The sequence below is a fragment of the Dermacentor andersoni genome, chromosome 4, assembly GCF_023375885.2.
Source record: "Dermacentor andersoni chromosome 4, qqDerAnde1_hic_scaffold, whole genome shotgun sequence".
In the NCBI taxonomy this organism is placed as follows: Eukaryota; Metazoa; Arthropoda; class Arachnida; order Ixodida; family Ixodidae; genus Dermacentor; species Dermacentor andersoni.
The window spans coordinates 119,103,087-119,117,333 of NC_092817.1; the positions used below are offsets into that span (position 1 = coordinate 119,103,087).

General features: G+C 45.4%; 1 long non-coding RNA gene across 6 annotated transcripts in view; it reads left to right on the forward strand.

The window, feature by feature from the left end:
* The window catches only part of LOC129386413 (uncharacterized), a 33,103-nt gene extending 19,361 nt beyond the window's left edge, over window positions 1-13,742 (forward strand). Inside the window, exons 5-8 of one of the 6 annotated variants that reach the window (XR_011893901.1) lie at window positions 1,750-1,911; window positions 5,780-6,115; window positions 12,178-12,296; window positions 13,439-13,742. This is a non-coding gene — a long non-coding RNA (uncharacterized lncRNA). Of the gene's footprint in view, window positions 1-1,749; window positions 1,912-5,443; window positions 5,752-5,779; window positions 6,116-12,177; window positions 12,297-13,438 lie in introns of those variants that run through there. The other 5 variants (XR_011893900.1, XR_011893899.1, XR_011893903.1 and 2 more) reach the window with 5 other exon arrangements.
* The last annotated feature ends 505 nt before the right edge of the window (window positions 13,743-14,247 follow it).

Sequence of the window (14,247 nt, forward strand, 5' to 3'; positions counted from 1 at the left end):
AAATCAGATAACATAAGGTTCGGCGACAACGGACAGTGGATAGAAGCATCGATAACTTTCCAGAAACTTCGGATACATGCAGGCACGTCCCTCGCTGTGCGATTACATTTGTTAGGCGGCGAAACGTGGTTGCCCGATAAAGATAAGTACATGTGTCAATATACTACCGCTTGCGCATGGCACGTGTGTGAGCGGGCGGCGGTTTGGGTTTTGTTCGGCCGACAGTTTCGGCTTCTTGCGCTTGCAAAACTTATGGCTATCTCATTACTAATTGCTCAAAGGGCGACCGCTTGTTTCTCGCTCGTTTAGTGCTCACAGGGGTTCGCATAGGTAGAATGCCGCTGTGCATGCTGTCCGTTGCTTTTTTTTTTTTTGGAGACTCACGAAAACTAATTGCCTTTGTTTAGCAATAAGATGATTAGCAGAAGTTTGTCACATGTCTTGCTTTTCTGACGGGCACACAACCACACAGTTTTCTTGAGTGAGTGCACCTCCGCAGTTCGATTACGCTATGGATGTACATATTAGTGTAAGAGCAAGAACATTTGATCCTTGCGAAATATTCTCGTGTGCGAATTTTCAATGCCTTGAACTATGTGTATAACAATGCATCAAATTTTTTATTCTTATAAGTTTATTTCCTTTTTTATTGTTATTCATGAATGAAAAGTACATATATACCAATGCGAAATATTTTTTTCTAACTTTGCAGTCACCCTAAAAAATTATGGTAAATTTTTTTCAAAGTAGGTCCCTGAGAAGAATTGGAATCTGCAATAAAGGAAATCGACCCTGGGCAGTCGCATATGGCGATAAAAATGGACCCTGAAAGGTTAACAGTAGACCACTCGCCAATATACATACCATCAATGTAGATGTGCCCTGTCACATCGCGTCACTATGCAGTAACCGCAACATAAAAATAATGTATTGTCTAAGGGCAGCATTCATGAAATCAGGAGACAAACATTCCAGGCAAGAGCAACAATACAGCTCAGTTAGCATTAAAGACTTCTCTTTAGAGGAAAAACAATACCCCTATAAATTTACCATCCATTTACCATGCCCACAAGGATGCATACTTTCAACCAGACGTGGTGGTGTAATGGCTTTGGCATCGTGCGGCTGAGCCACAATCAAATCCAGGCCGCAACGGCTGAATTTTGATGGGGGTGAAATGCAAGAACACCAGTGTACCGTGCATTGTGTGCACGTTAAAGAACCCCAGGTGGTAAAAATTAATCCAGAGTCTCCCACTACAGCGTGCCTCATCATCATATTGTGGTTTTGGCACATAATACCCCAGAACCTCTTTTTTTTTTTTTGCACACTTGCAAATATGATTTCATTAATGCTCCTTTTTGAATTGTGCAATTTTGATTTTGTGGTTATTGCACACCAATGGGATAATGTGACTGTGGGTGCATGCGCTCCAATAGTTTGTGTTATATCAATGCGTGGCCTGTTAATAAAATGTTGATAGGGGCACTCGTCCTTGTATTTTTGTCTGACCAGCGCTTTGCGTTAAGTTGCCCTAGTTAGAATGTAAGATCAACTATCCCAACAGCCTGTCTTTACACAGGTAAAAAATTATGCAGCCCTAGCACAAATGTGGGAATCCATATATGAAGCGAAGCTTTTGTGAAGCGGTTAATTAAATGCTATAAATGTTATGCACACACATTTCTTTATTGTCATTCTATGCAACGTGTAATCTCATACAAAGTTTCATCTTTATGCACCACATAGGTCACAAGCTATGCTGAAATGCAAACTGCGGTCCCTGCGAATGTGCCCTGTGAGAAATTGATGCAGTGATGTCACGGGGACGAAGGTGATACTGGATGTTTGTCGAAGGGAGAATGCTGAGGAGACTTCTATGCTGAGAGAAGTACGGCAAAAAAGACAGTGGTAAGCTTTACTTTTATGTGCCTCTTTCGTCCCTGTTTCTCTGACCTCATTGAAGCTGGTGCACGTGCACATGTTTTTGCATGCACAGCCTATCGCACACTGATTTTCCTGTGCGAACTATTTTGAAAAGACAGCACAGCAGCAGCAGCAGCAACAGTCAGCAAAAGCTGGAAGGGTTCACGAAGAAGGCTTTACTTTATTATTAAACTGAACTGTGCTTTAAAACATCTCGCTTTTTCTTGATTACTGGAGATGAGATGATCACCACTTTTAAATTGAGGAATAGCACTTGATGACACCTCATGAATAGACACCTCATGCTGTGCAAGACATGAAACGTATGGTAAGCCATGCCAAAGACACTTTTTTTTACTTTTGGTTCGAGGCTTATGAGTCTTAAAGAATTATGGAAATTCATTAAAAAGAATGGCAAAGATAAAGTGCCTATCGTTCCGGTAGAATTTGCTGGCCAATTCATTCGCAGTACCCAAAAAGAGGCGGAATTTTAAAGCATACTTTGGTTCTGTTTTCTCTCTGCACACAGAAGCTTCTGATATAGCGGTGTGAGTTCAGTAAATTTACATATGAACAGATGGAAGGCGCCATTCCAGAGGCAAAGGACCGTTTGTTAAAGGACTGTGCATATCAAAGCTATGTGCCCTGACAACTTGCCTGCTGCTCTACTTTCGTATTGCAGCAGTTCAGTGTCGAAATACCTGCAAGTAATTTTTACCAGGTCTTTGGAAAAAACTGCTTTGCCTACAGATTAGAAGACTGTAAATGCGGCGCCCATCCACAAAGCTGGCGCCCATCCACAAAGCCGGAATCCAGAAAGCCGGAAGCACTTTCCGCTGACAGGGCTAAGTCCACAGCGCGTTGAAATGTCAGGCTTTTTCTGCGAACAGTCTCCGTGGAAGATGTTCGTCCGAGACGCCGCGGACGAACCTGTCCCGGGGCATCACATCTTGGGGCGGCATAGTTGGGTTCGCTGTTGAAGTGGTGGTTTGGGTGTCAGGTGACGTCGTCGATATTGTAGCCGAAGGCAGTGCTCCGAAATTACAGTCGGCTGTCAAGGTTCCGAGGGCCGCAGTGTAGCTGCTGATTGACTCGTCTGGCCGTTGGTCGGGTCTTTGAAACACGTATCGGCTGTAAAGTTCGGATGTCCTGGTGTCGAAGTGCCGCCTGAGAAGTGTCACTAAATTACTGAAGTTGACTTCTCTTGGGATCTTCGGTGCTATCAGCGCGTGCACACAGTGTTCGAAAGTGTCAGCTCCACAAAGCGCGAGAAGTGCCCGCATCTTCGCTTCGTCGCTGACGTTGCTCGCCACGAAGTAAAAGTCGAGGCGCTGGAACCACGACTCCCATGATTTGCCCGAGAAAGGCTCGACAGCGCCATGCACTCGTCCTGTAGCCACGGCCTTAACTTCGAAAATTTATCCGCTTCGCAACTCCTGCCTCATTGCCAGTGTTACATGTGGGGTGTGGCCCCATCCGTGAAAGAAGTGCGCATCGGTTGGTGGCAGAAAACAGACTACGTATATTTTCTACAAAAGACGCAGGCGAGAGCTGCATGTGTTCGAGAGGGTGAACTCTCGGTCCCTGTCCGGTAGCCGAGATGCTGAGGGCGACGACGAAGGATTCTCAGAACTCGACTCGGGATGGGGTCGCTTCCCGTTTCTTCCGCGCTGGTGCTTTGTCCAGACGAGGAGCAGTGGTGTGTCGCTTGTCAACAACACAAGCTTTCGCTAGCACAGCTACAAAAAGTGCGCCGTCGCGCCATACACAACCGAGCACATAGTGACGCATGTTGTCGCAGCATTATGCGGTAACAATAAACAAATAAAAAAGCGGCACAGGCAAGACGACTGCACAGTGTTCCAAAGGTGGGTCACCACGTCAACGCCACACATGCCGTACAAAATGTGACAGTGCAAGAGTCGCGTTTTCACCACGACGCGGAATCTTCAGCCTACATCGCCAAAATTATGCCAGTGTCGTCTGCTGTCGGCGATAGTTGCCGGCTTTCAACAGACGTCGCATCCCCAAACCGAAGTGCGGATGCCGGCGCATGCGAACCGCTCAAGCTAACTAATAAAAAAATAACTAATAAGATAACAAACGTAATAACAAAATCCTGGCACGGCGCGAAATTTTGCTTGTCGCCAGCACACAAGACTGTCCACTCACTGATGCATGTTGCCAGTAGCTGGTTACCCATTTGGTTTGGACAACCAGAGGGCGCATGTGAACCGCACCGCATCATGCGCATCACGAACAGTGCGTTTTCGCAGTCTTTTGACGACTTCCACGTAAAAGTCTACATTAACTGTTTGTCAGGGCGGTACGAACTCTTTGTGCATGACTTCATGTCGATCAAAAAAGCAAATGTGCATGGACTTTAGCTTGCATTTGCTCATTCGTGCTTTCTTGGGGCTTGGGAAAGGGGTGGGCCATTCTGAGCTCTGCCGCTTGCTCTCCGAGTCATAATCAGACACCCACGTCTCGTCACCGGTCACTACATTGTCCAAAAAGTCGGGGTCCTCATTCACATGATAAAAAAATCCTGGCAGATTGCTTTCCGGTTGGCCTTTTGCTCCTCTGACAACCACTCGTGGCACGAACTTCGCACATTCTTTCCTCATGGCTAAATTTTCTGTCACGATCTCAAGAACTTGGGTTTGAGGAATGCTCAAATCATCAGAAATCATTCTGATACTCATCCTACATACTCATCCTACGTTCACTGTTCAGTAAATTTTTCATTCGCGGCACATTTTCGTTGGTCTTGCTGGTTGAAGGGCGTCCGTAGCGGTCGTCGTCTTCCACTCTTTTCCTACCTTCTCGGAACAGCTTATGGCGCTCAAAAACACCTGATCTACTCATGGCAGCATCACCGTAAGCCTCCTTAATCATGCCGTGACTCTCTTTGCCCATTTTACCAAGCCTTACACAAAATTTGATCGCATATCGCTGATCCAGTAAGCGCTACAAGATTCTCCGTGACGAGGCGTTTCGACAGTGGTTCACAGTACAAGCGACCGGCTCTCTTCAACAGCCGAGAGCCCACTGCCGATTTTTCCCAACGTTCCCAATATCCTCCTTCACCGATCCTGCACGCGCAGACTGCCTCTCGTCTGCCCGTTCGCTCAGGAAAAAACCAGTCCTACTACTTTCAGAACAGACCTTGTACAACTGACCAAGAATATGCTTCAAATGGTCCATGTGGCGAACGAGTGGCGGAAGGAGGACAAGAACAGAAAGGACCTATGCATTGAGGAATGAACGGGAAAGGAAGCGTGCTGCCGCCATTTTGAAGGAGCTTGGGTTCAAAAAACAAAGTGTTGGCTGATGTCGAGATGCAGATATCCCTCATCCAAACCAAAATAAACTTTTTAAATCAGTGAAACACAACACTGAGGCGGCATGCGCGAGGTGAGAGTATGTCAGGACAGTTGAGGTTGACTTAAGAGCTCTTGGGTCTGGCGGCAGCATCGCAAACATGCGCTACAAATTTGCCTACTTCTTCGTACAGATTGCCGCAAGTACCTGTTTCCACGATCTTCAATGTTGTGCTCCTTCGGATTGCCGGCTCGTCGGTCTGCCCCACCGGACGGTCGACGCTTGCTCAGGAAGCTTCACGTGTCCATTGCCAGCGAAGGCACTAAACGCAAACGTGTCAGCCTGCGTGGACTGTTTCCTCCCCTGTTGGCCAGCACTAACCTGGCGGTACTGCGCATGCTCCGGCACCTCAGCGACATCTACGTGCTCACAGCAGGATAAAGGACGGACGCCTCCGGGGTTCCACTTTAGTGGGTCTGGCGGCAGCATCGCAAACATGCGCTACAAATTTGCCTACTTCTTCTTACAGATTGCCTCAAGTACCTGTTTCCACGATCTTCAATGTTGTGCTCCTTCGTATTGCCGGCTCGTCGGTCTGCCCCACCGGACGGTCGACACTTGCTCAGGAAGCTTCACGTGTCCGTTGCCAACGAAGGCACTAAACGCAAACGTGTCAGCCTGCGTGGACTGTTTCCTCCCCTGTTGGCCAGCACTAACCTGGCGGTACTGCGCATGCTCCGGCACCTCAGCGACATCTACGTGCTCGCAGCAGGATAAAGGACGGACGCCTCCGGGGTTCCACTTCAGTGGGTCTGGCGGCAGCATTGCAAACATGCGCTACAAATTTGCCTACTTCTTCTTACAGGTATGCAATTGGTATGGTTGTAAATGCTATAGAAATGATGATCGCTTCTTGTTGCTGCTGCCAGACCCTCCCATGTTCCTTTTCCCGAAAAGTGCTGCCGGTCTTGTGCACATGTTGAAAAGCCTGTTGATTCTTTCAGGCGACATAGAAACTAATCCGGGTCCCATCACTGAAAAAATGTTCGCCGAATTGCTACCAGGACAGGCTCGCATAAGCAACGAAATATCTGCACTAACCTCCAAAATTGCCTCTTTCGATGATCGTCTATCTAAACTAGAGTCACTTGTCGCCAACACCAAAGATGCCGGTGAGTGCGTGCAGGAACTAGAAAATACTGTTTCTGGTCTCTCAGATTTGATCCAAAAGCTGGAGCATAAGAATGACGACCTTGAAAATCGGTTGCGACGGAATAACTTGATTATTTATGGATTATCTGAAACACTGAATGAAACACCTGAGGCACTTCTTACTTCAGTACTAAGCATGCTAACGACAAAGCTTGACGTCACGTGTGATAACATCGAGCGTTGCCACAGACTTGGGCAAAAAAGGACAGGTAAAGATAGACCAGTAATTATCAAACTGTGTGATTTTCGAACTAAAGTAGATATCTTAGCTAACGCACGCAAACTGAAAGGTTCAAACATTTACATCAGTGAAGACTTTTCTGCACGCGTGCGACAGGTGCGCAGAAGCCTATGGCACAATTCAACGGAACTCAGAAAAGTCGCAAAGAAAGTACGGTTACAACAAGAGCACCTGATTATCGACAGTGTTCGGTAGGAGTGGAGCGATGCCAGAAAGTGCGTTGTCAGGGCGTCCGATTACACCGCTCCCAGGAATTCCAACTGACTTCCACATAAAAGGAAACTAACACTTCTGAACTTTAACGCGCGCAGCTTGGTTAACAAATATGTTTCTTTCAACTGGCTTGGAGAATGTCACAAACCATCAGTAATATGTGTTAGTGAGACTTGGCTTCATGACTCCATTTCTGAGAATGAATTTTTGCCGCCTGGTTACAAAGGTGTTGAGAAATGACGACTCTTGGTCGCGGTGGTGGCGTAGCGCTTTTTATTTCTAAAGATATTAAATACGTTTTGCTGCCGAAGCTTAATGATAGCGAATCGGTTTGGTGCAAGATTGACTTTGGTGGCTTTACTACTGTGATTGGCGCTGTATACACCGCCAAATGATGTCAATTCAGTCCACGCTGTCACGGATTATATTGCAGTGAACAGGCTACAAGAAAGCCAGTTAATAATATGTGGCGATTTTAATGCCCCCTACATTGACTGGCTTTTTCTCTCTTCTACTGGACGTGATCGACCCATCTGCGACGCTCTAATCAATCTCGCTGTGTCATATGATTTGACACAGGTCGTTAGCTTGTGTACCCGAGAATCTGCTATTTTGTATTTGGTCTTCCTTAGTGATGGGCTCCTGTATAGCGAATGTGACGTTGTGGAGGGCATCTCCGATCACAAGGCGGTAATTGTCCACCTAGATATTGCTCTACAGCCCAATAAACCAACATATAGTACTGTCCATGACTTTTCCCGAGCTGACGACAATTCTATTGTCGCCTTGCTTGCATCACACTTTGATGAGTTGTCGCCTTGCTTGCATCACACTTTGATGAGTTTATGTTTTCGAGTGATGCCTTAGGTGTTGACTTGTTAGTTGAAATGTTTCACAACATTGTCAAAGAGTGCATAGCTAATTTCGTACCAAAAAAATGTGTAAAGCGAAACCCGAAGCACCCTTGGTACACTAGAGAGATTATACAGTTGATTCGCCCGATCAAGCGCTTCCGCCGTGGCTCTCGCACTCAGAATGTCCGAGAAAACTCAATGCTCACATCACTCAGACAAACTCTTAAGACTAAAATGCAGCACGCTAGAGACTACTACTATAACAACACTCTGACGACATTTCTAAAAGACTACCCATCCAAATTCTGGAAAACGGTTGTTCCTCCTGTGTCCAACTCAACTTCTATGGTCATTAACGGACAGTCGTGTTCAAATGCTGTCATGATCTCTGAAGCGTTCAATACATATTTTAAATCTGTTTTTATTGAAGATAACGCCATTATCCCCACGTTTCACTGTGGTAGTGCTTCGGCATGTTTTCCAAAACTTCAGATAACGCTTAGCGGAGTTCACAGCCTCTTGTTAAATATTGATACTAGTAAAAGTGCAGGACCAGATAACATTCCAAACACGTTTTTAAAGAGATACTCAGAATACTGTGCGCGGTATCTCACTATCATCTTTCAAAAATCTGTCGAATCGCAAACTGTTCCCAGTGTCTGGAAGGTTGCTCAAGTTGTACCGATACACAAATCTGGCATTAGGCAAACAATTTCTAATTATACACCAATTTCATTATTATCTACTTGTTGTAAACTACTAGAACACACAATTCATAAGCATATTATACAGTACCTCAACGATAACAACATTCTTTCACATCATCAGCATAGTTCTAGATCTGGTTTTTCCACGGTTACGCAACTAATTGAATTCACTCACGACGTTGCTACTACACTTAACAATCGTGGCCAGATTGACGCCATATTTGTTGACTACTCCAAAGCATTTGACAAGGTATATCATGCTAAGTTACTTATGAAGCTTGACTCTTTATTCAGAGGCATACACGGCAATCACTTGCTTGGCTGGATAAGAGACTACTTGCATCTGCGGTCCCAGTTTGTCTCATTTAAATCAGGCGCACTCATCTTCAGTCGGTATTTCTTCCGGCGTACCACAGGGCTCCGTATTGGGACCACTTTTATTCATTATTTACCTTAATGATGTCGAGAGTGTTGTTAATAACACTGCTGTTAAGCTCCGTTTGTATGCAGACGACTGTGTCTTGTACTCTAACATAGTCAGCGTCAATGCCCACGAGATGGTGAATAACACGTTCAGTGCCTTCTGCAACTGGAGCAAGACCTGGCAAATGGAAATCAACTTCGATAAAATGGTATCGATGACCTTTTCGAACAAAAAGGAACCCCTGAAATTTGCCTACAGTAATGATGAGAAGATTTTGACTTCTGTCACCGAGTTCAAATATCTTGGCGTAATTTTTTCTTCCAACTTAAAGGGACACTAAAGGGAAAAATGATTTCTTCTTCATCAGTAAATTACCGTTCTACAACACCAAAAACACCACTCTTACAACAATAAGACGTTTGGTAAGCCAGAAAAAGCGGAAGAACGAAATACGGGTGGCGACGCCTACTTGAGTTCCCGCACCTGGGGGCTGTGACGTCATGGATTTTGATGGCATCTTCTAGGGCCTACTAATTATAAATAGCGGTACAGATTGACTACATTGTGTTCTAAAGGAACCAAATAATAAACATGGCAAATTTCGGGAACCTTTATTCAGCCAACGCGGCCCAAATGCGAAAACATACTTTGGAATCCCTGACGTCACGCTGACGTACCGGCGCTGGAGTTTCGGCGCGAAATTCAAATACTGATACTTTGACCTTCATTTTCTCATCGAATAATCAAACTATTTTCTTGAAATGACTGCCTGCAGGGTTCTCAAACAATTCTCCATTAGTCTAAACTGATTTATTGTTTCCCTTTAGTGTCCCTTTAAGATGGCACAAACACGTCGACTTCATTTGTTCCAGGGCTCTAAAACGACTTGGATACCTAAAAAGAACACTAAAACCAGCAACCAAGGAATGCAAACTAGCAGCTTACAGATCCCTTGAATATGCATCTGTTGTCTGGTCACCCCACTGCGTATCTGATGTATCAAAGCTTGAGGCTGTGCAGAAGAAAGCTATTAGATTTATTTATAATCGATACGATCGCAATTTCTCCCCTTCTCTGCATGCTGGCCTGCTATCGCTTGAGCCGTTGGCACATACGCGCACGTGTGAAAGGATTATAATGTTGCACAAAATTGTACATGCTTCTGTCATTGTCGACGTACCTGTGACATTTGTTGGCTCCTCGGCGCGTGTAATGCGAAGAGCCAATCCCTTGAATATTGCTCCCTTTCGAGGTCACTTAGATAGCTTCAGATTTTCTTTCTTGCCATTTACCATTGAATTGTGGAACACGCTACATACTAATCTCGGAGAATTGCCACTTGAGCGTTTTGTAGACGAAGTTCGTTTACATGTGACATGTTGATTGTATGTTATCTTGATGTACTTACCCACTCCTGCTATGTCTCAATTTTGAGACAGCAGTATTTGTAAATTGTAAATTGAGAGAGAACCTCAATTGTGACAAAGTTCAAGCCTCGTACCACTGAGCTTGCTATCAGTTGATAGGAATAGCTCATATTAAAAAATATTTGCTTCTGCATGCATCTCCTTTTTATTCGTATTTGAGAGTGTCCGACTTGATTTGCAATGTTTTTCGAAGACATTTTATTTGCTGTGTGTTTTACCAACCCTTCCCTTCTATTCTCTTCTTGAATAACATAAACACTACTCTTGCTGAACCACCGCTCGCCTTTACCCCTTTGTTGCCGTCTCAATGCGCTTTTTCTCTTGCCATTTTTGGCATTTTTTCTTGGCAGTGCCTCCTCTCATCGCCAGACGCACTCACGTGTATGGCTGACGACATTTTAGGCTCTGTGCCAAGCTCGTAATCTTGGGCGCTATAATGTAAAGCTATTCCAAACTTTTCTATTCGAATTCTGCAATGGGCCTTCCACGACTAGTCAAAAAGTTTTTGGACCACCCCCTTTTCACCTGTCTGCTACACGACGTCACCAAAACCGTGATAGCTCCCAATCTGATGTGACCTGCACACGCCGATTATGCATGACTTGACCGAACAAAAGAAAAATAGTTACTTCTGGTTTGACGCCTTTTCAACATTAGACCTCGGTTATTGGTGAAAAGTTTTCAGGCCGCCTCATTTCACCTGCCTGTCACGCGACGCCACAGAATCGTGAAAAACTCACCGCATCACAGTGACGTGTATGCATTAAAGGAGTACTGACACAAAAATTCAAAGTCGAGTTAACGTCTGAGATCGATTTATGTGGGCACACACACATCGCCTGCAAAATATAAACGGCGAATATAGCTTAGAACATATTTGAAATAAATAACAAAGTGCGCGTGCGCACAGCAAACCGTAAAGTGTAGCAGCTCGCGACATCGACATTAAGGAAGGAATGTAAACAAGCGAGAAAACACTACGTCACGAGTTTGCGCTGCCATCGGGGCGGGCCCTGCGAGCAAGTTTCTCGCTGCTCCGATAGCCCCGATGTTCTTTTTTTCTGCCGCTGACGGCAGCGTGGAAAATCAGCTAAAATTTGTTTCTGACACAATATAACTAAGTAAAGTGATCTCGAAAGTGTGCATGTCATAAAATGCTGCATGAAATAGTGAATCATTGGCGTGATTTTGGCTCGCAAACGGTCAGCGCAGACGCCGCAGGAATCATTGCTGCAAAGCAGCTCGCCTGGCTAACGTGTTTTCTCATTGCTACCAACGGCATCAGGAAAACTAATTGTATTGTCACTTATAAGCGATATAAATGTGCAGACGTTGATTGTGTTGACAAATATAGGCACTTTATTACGAGCTGCGGACGGATCGCATGTGCCACCAGCCTCGGATCTGACGGCCAACGAGCTAGGCCTATGCCGTTTCCTAGCAATCGCCAGCTCGCCTGGCTTTCTCGTTCGCTACCGTCAGTGTTGATGAGCTGCAGAAGTGGTCCAAGTTCGTGTGCGCCGCTGGACGTTTAGAATGAGCCAGATTTGCTCATTTCGAGCGTGCCTGGTATAAACAAAACCCGCCGAGCTTAGAGCAATCCGATGAGCTTCCACCAAGACTGATACGCCCAAGCCTGATGCTGTGCCGATTTTTACCCCGCCTTGTGTCCTGCTCCAGAATACGCTTCATTCCCAAAGCGCCCTCGACGTATGGTTCATTCTACTTGTAGAAGTGTGTATGCATATTTATAGCTGTCGCTGGCCGCACTTTCCGAGTGTCTGCTTTGTAGTGAATCCAATCCAAAGTGGTTGGCCACGGCTAACACGGTGGCAACTCCTGCCTGCAGGAAATAGTCGCTGCTGGAGGAAGAAAACGAGAACGATGATGATGCCGAGGACATTGCAAAGCACATGCAGACACAGCAGACGAACTAGCAACATGAAGCTCGCGAGCGCGCTGGCGTACGTACGTCATTGTTTTGTGCGATCACATGCCCACTGTGCTTACATTCCTTCTTCAGCGATCTCGTTGCTCTCTGAAACCGAAACTTGGACTGGGCGCCACAAACAAGACTCCAAATAATTACCTCTCGTGCTCTGAAGCAAATGATGTTTCGTGCCGTGATTACTGGGTCATTAGCTACTTATTGCAGTGGAAAAACCAAGATGGAAAATTTTTGTGTCAATGCTCCTTTAAAGATGCATTAATATGCCAAACAAAACTAGACTTTTTTCTGAATAGCCGGAGACTGCCTCGTTCCGAAAGGAATAGAAGATGGCTGCTGCCGATCACTCGGGCACTGGTTACTCGCACCTGCCGGAGAGCATGGGTTTATTTGTGTATAGCAATATGTGTTGCGTGGTCATATAACGTTATCGAGCACTTTAGACACGTTTACGACAGTGCTCTGCCAATTCCTTGCGGAGGACCCGTTTCGGTGGCATTTTTAACTGTCCATTGCACATCGCTGCGATTTTAGACAACCCACCGCAACCTAAGTAAGGAAAAGCGGATCGATCGCAGACACGGGCACCACCCTCTTTCTTCCGTTATTATTTTCAGTGTGCTGGCTCGGCCCCATCAAAACCCTCTCCACCTGAACATGCCCCTCGTCGCTTGTCAGCCAATTAGATAAGAAAAACCGCTCAATGTAGGCAATGTTATTAATTTTGAAAGCAAACTAAAGTGACCTTTGATAATTGAGGAGAGCGTTTGATTGGGCTGTTCAGGCTATGCTGCGGGTCACCGCCCGATGCTTGCATCGGCGGTTACGTAAATTTGACGTCTGGAGATTGGAATAAAAACATAATGGAATAGTTTTACGTTATAGGGCCCCTTGTTACAATCATGTACTTCATTGCATGCATTGCTGAATCTCACAAACGTGAAACTATCTCTGGAAGGGATCACCCAAGGATCCAGGTGATCATTGCCCTAGCGCATATGGAAAATGCGAAAGCTTGAGCCAAGATCGCACCGATCAGCCACTGGAAGGCATGCAGATCGTAACATATACGTGTGTTCATGCAGGCAGTTTGGAACTTTGTTTACGCGCGAGCACACAAGACTTCTTACATGTCTGTCGTTGGGTTTCTGTATTCATGCAGGTCCTGGTATCACGCCAACACTGCTGGCTGGCACCTCCGACAAGGACAATGCCACAGATGCTGCCATGCTTGTGCCTGGGTGTTGTGGCATAGCATCGACAACATTCGGAAAATCGTCTGTGCAGGCGACGCCACTGTAGGTGACCTTGCGGATGTTGCTGCACTTGAAAGAAGCCCTTGCTGTGCGGCTCAAAGAAAGGCTATAAGAAACTGTCTCTAAATAAGCAAAGAATGTTTTGGCATGCTGGCAGGCGCGAATTGCGGTACACGATATGCTAAATCTTACCAATAAAGCGTGATTGGCACCTACAATGCAGTATTCTTGTTGCATTTACTTTTTTGGAGGTTTGGTTTCTGAGTCCAGCAGACCATTAGCCTGTAACCTAAATTAAAGCCTCTCAACTCTTTTTTGCATCTATTATAGATCTTGTTGGTGAGACTATGTGATGCCCGGATTATATGACGTTCTTGCATGGTTCTGAGAAAGTCGTATAATTGGGGTTCCACTGTACTGAGGACTCGCTTCATCTCCAACATGTGTACAGAAGGCTAACGGATGCTGATGCACTTTTGTTTTCTAATATAGAGGGCATCTATAACTGAATGCTAACCCATCTTTGTGTGTAAGCAAAATAGATGTCTGATAAGCAAAAAGGGGGTTACAAGGCAAAGATACAGTAGAACCTCGTTGATGTGTTCCCATTACGTACATTTTCCCAGCACCAATGTCTGCAATCAAAAACACAAGAAATGACCCAAAAGAATTATGCAAATTTTTTACCAGTTCATACGTTCCTGGAAAACAAGAT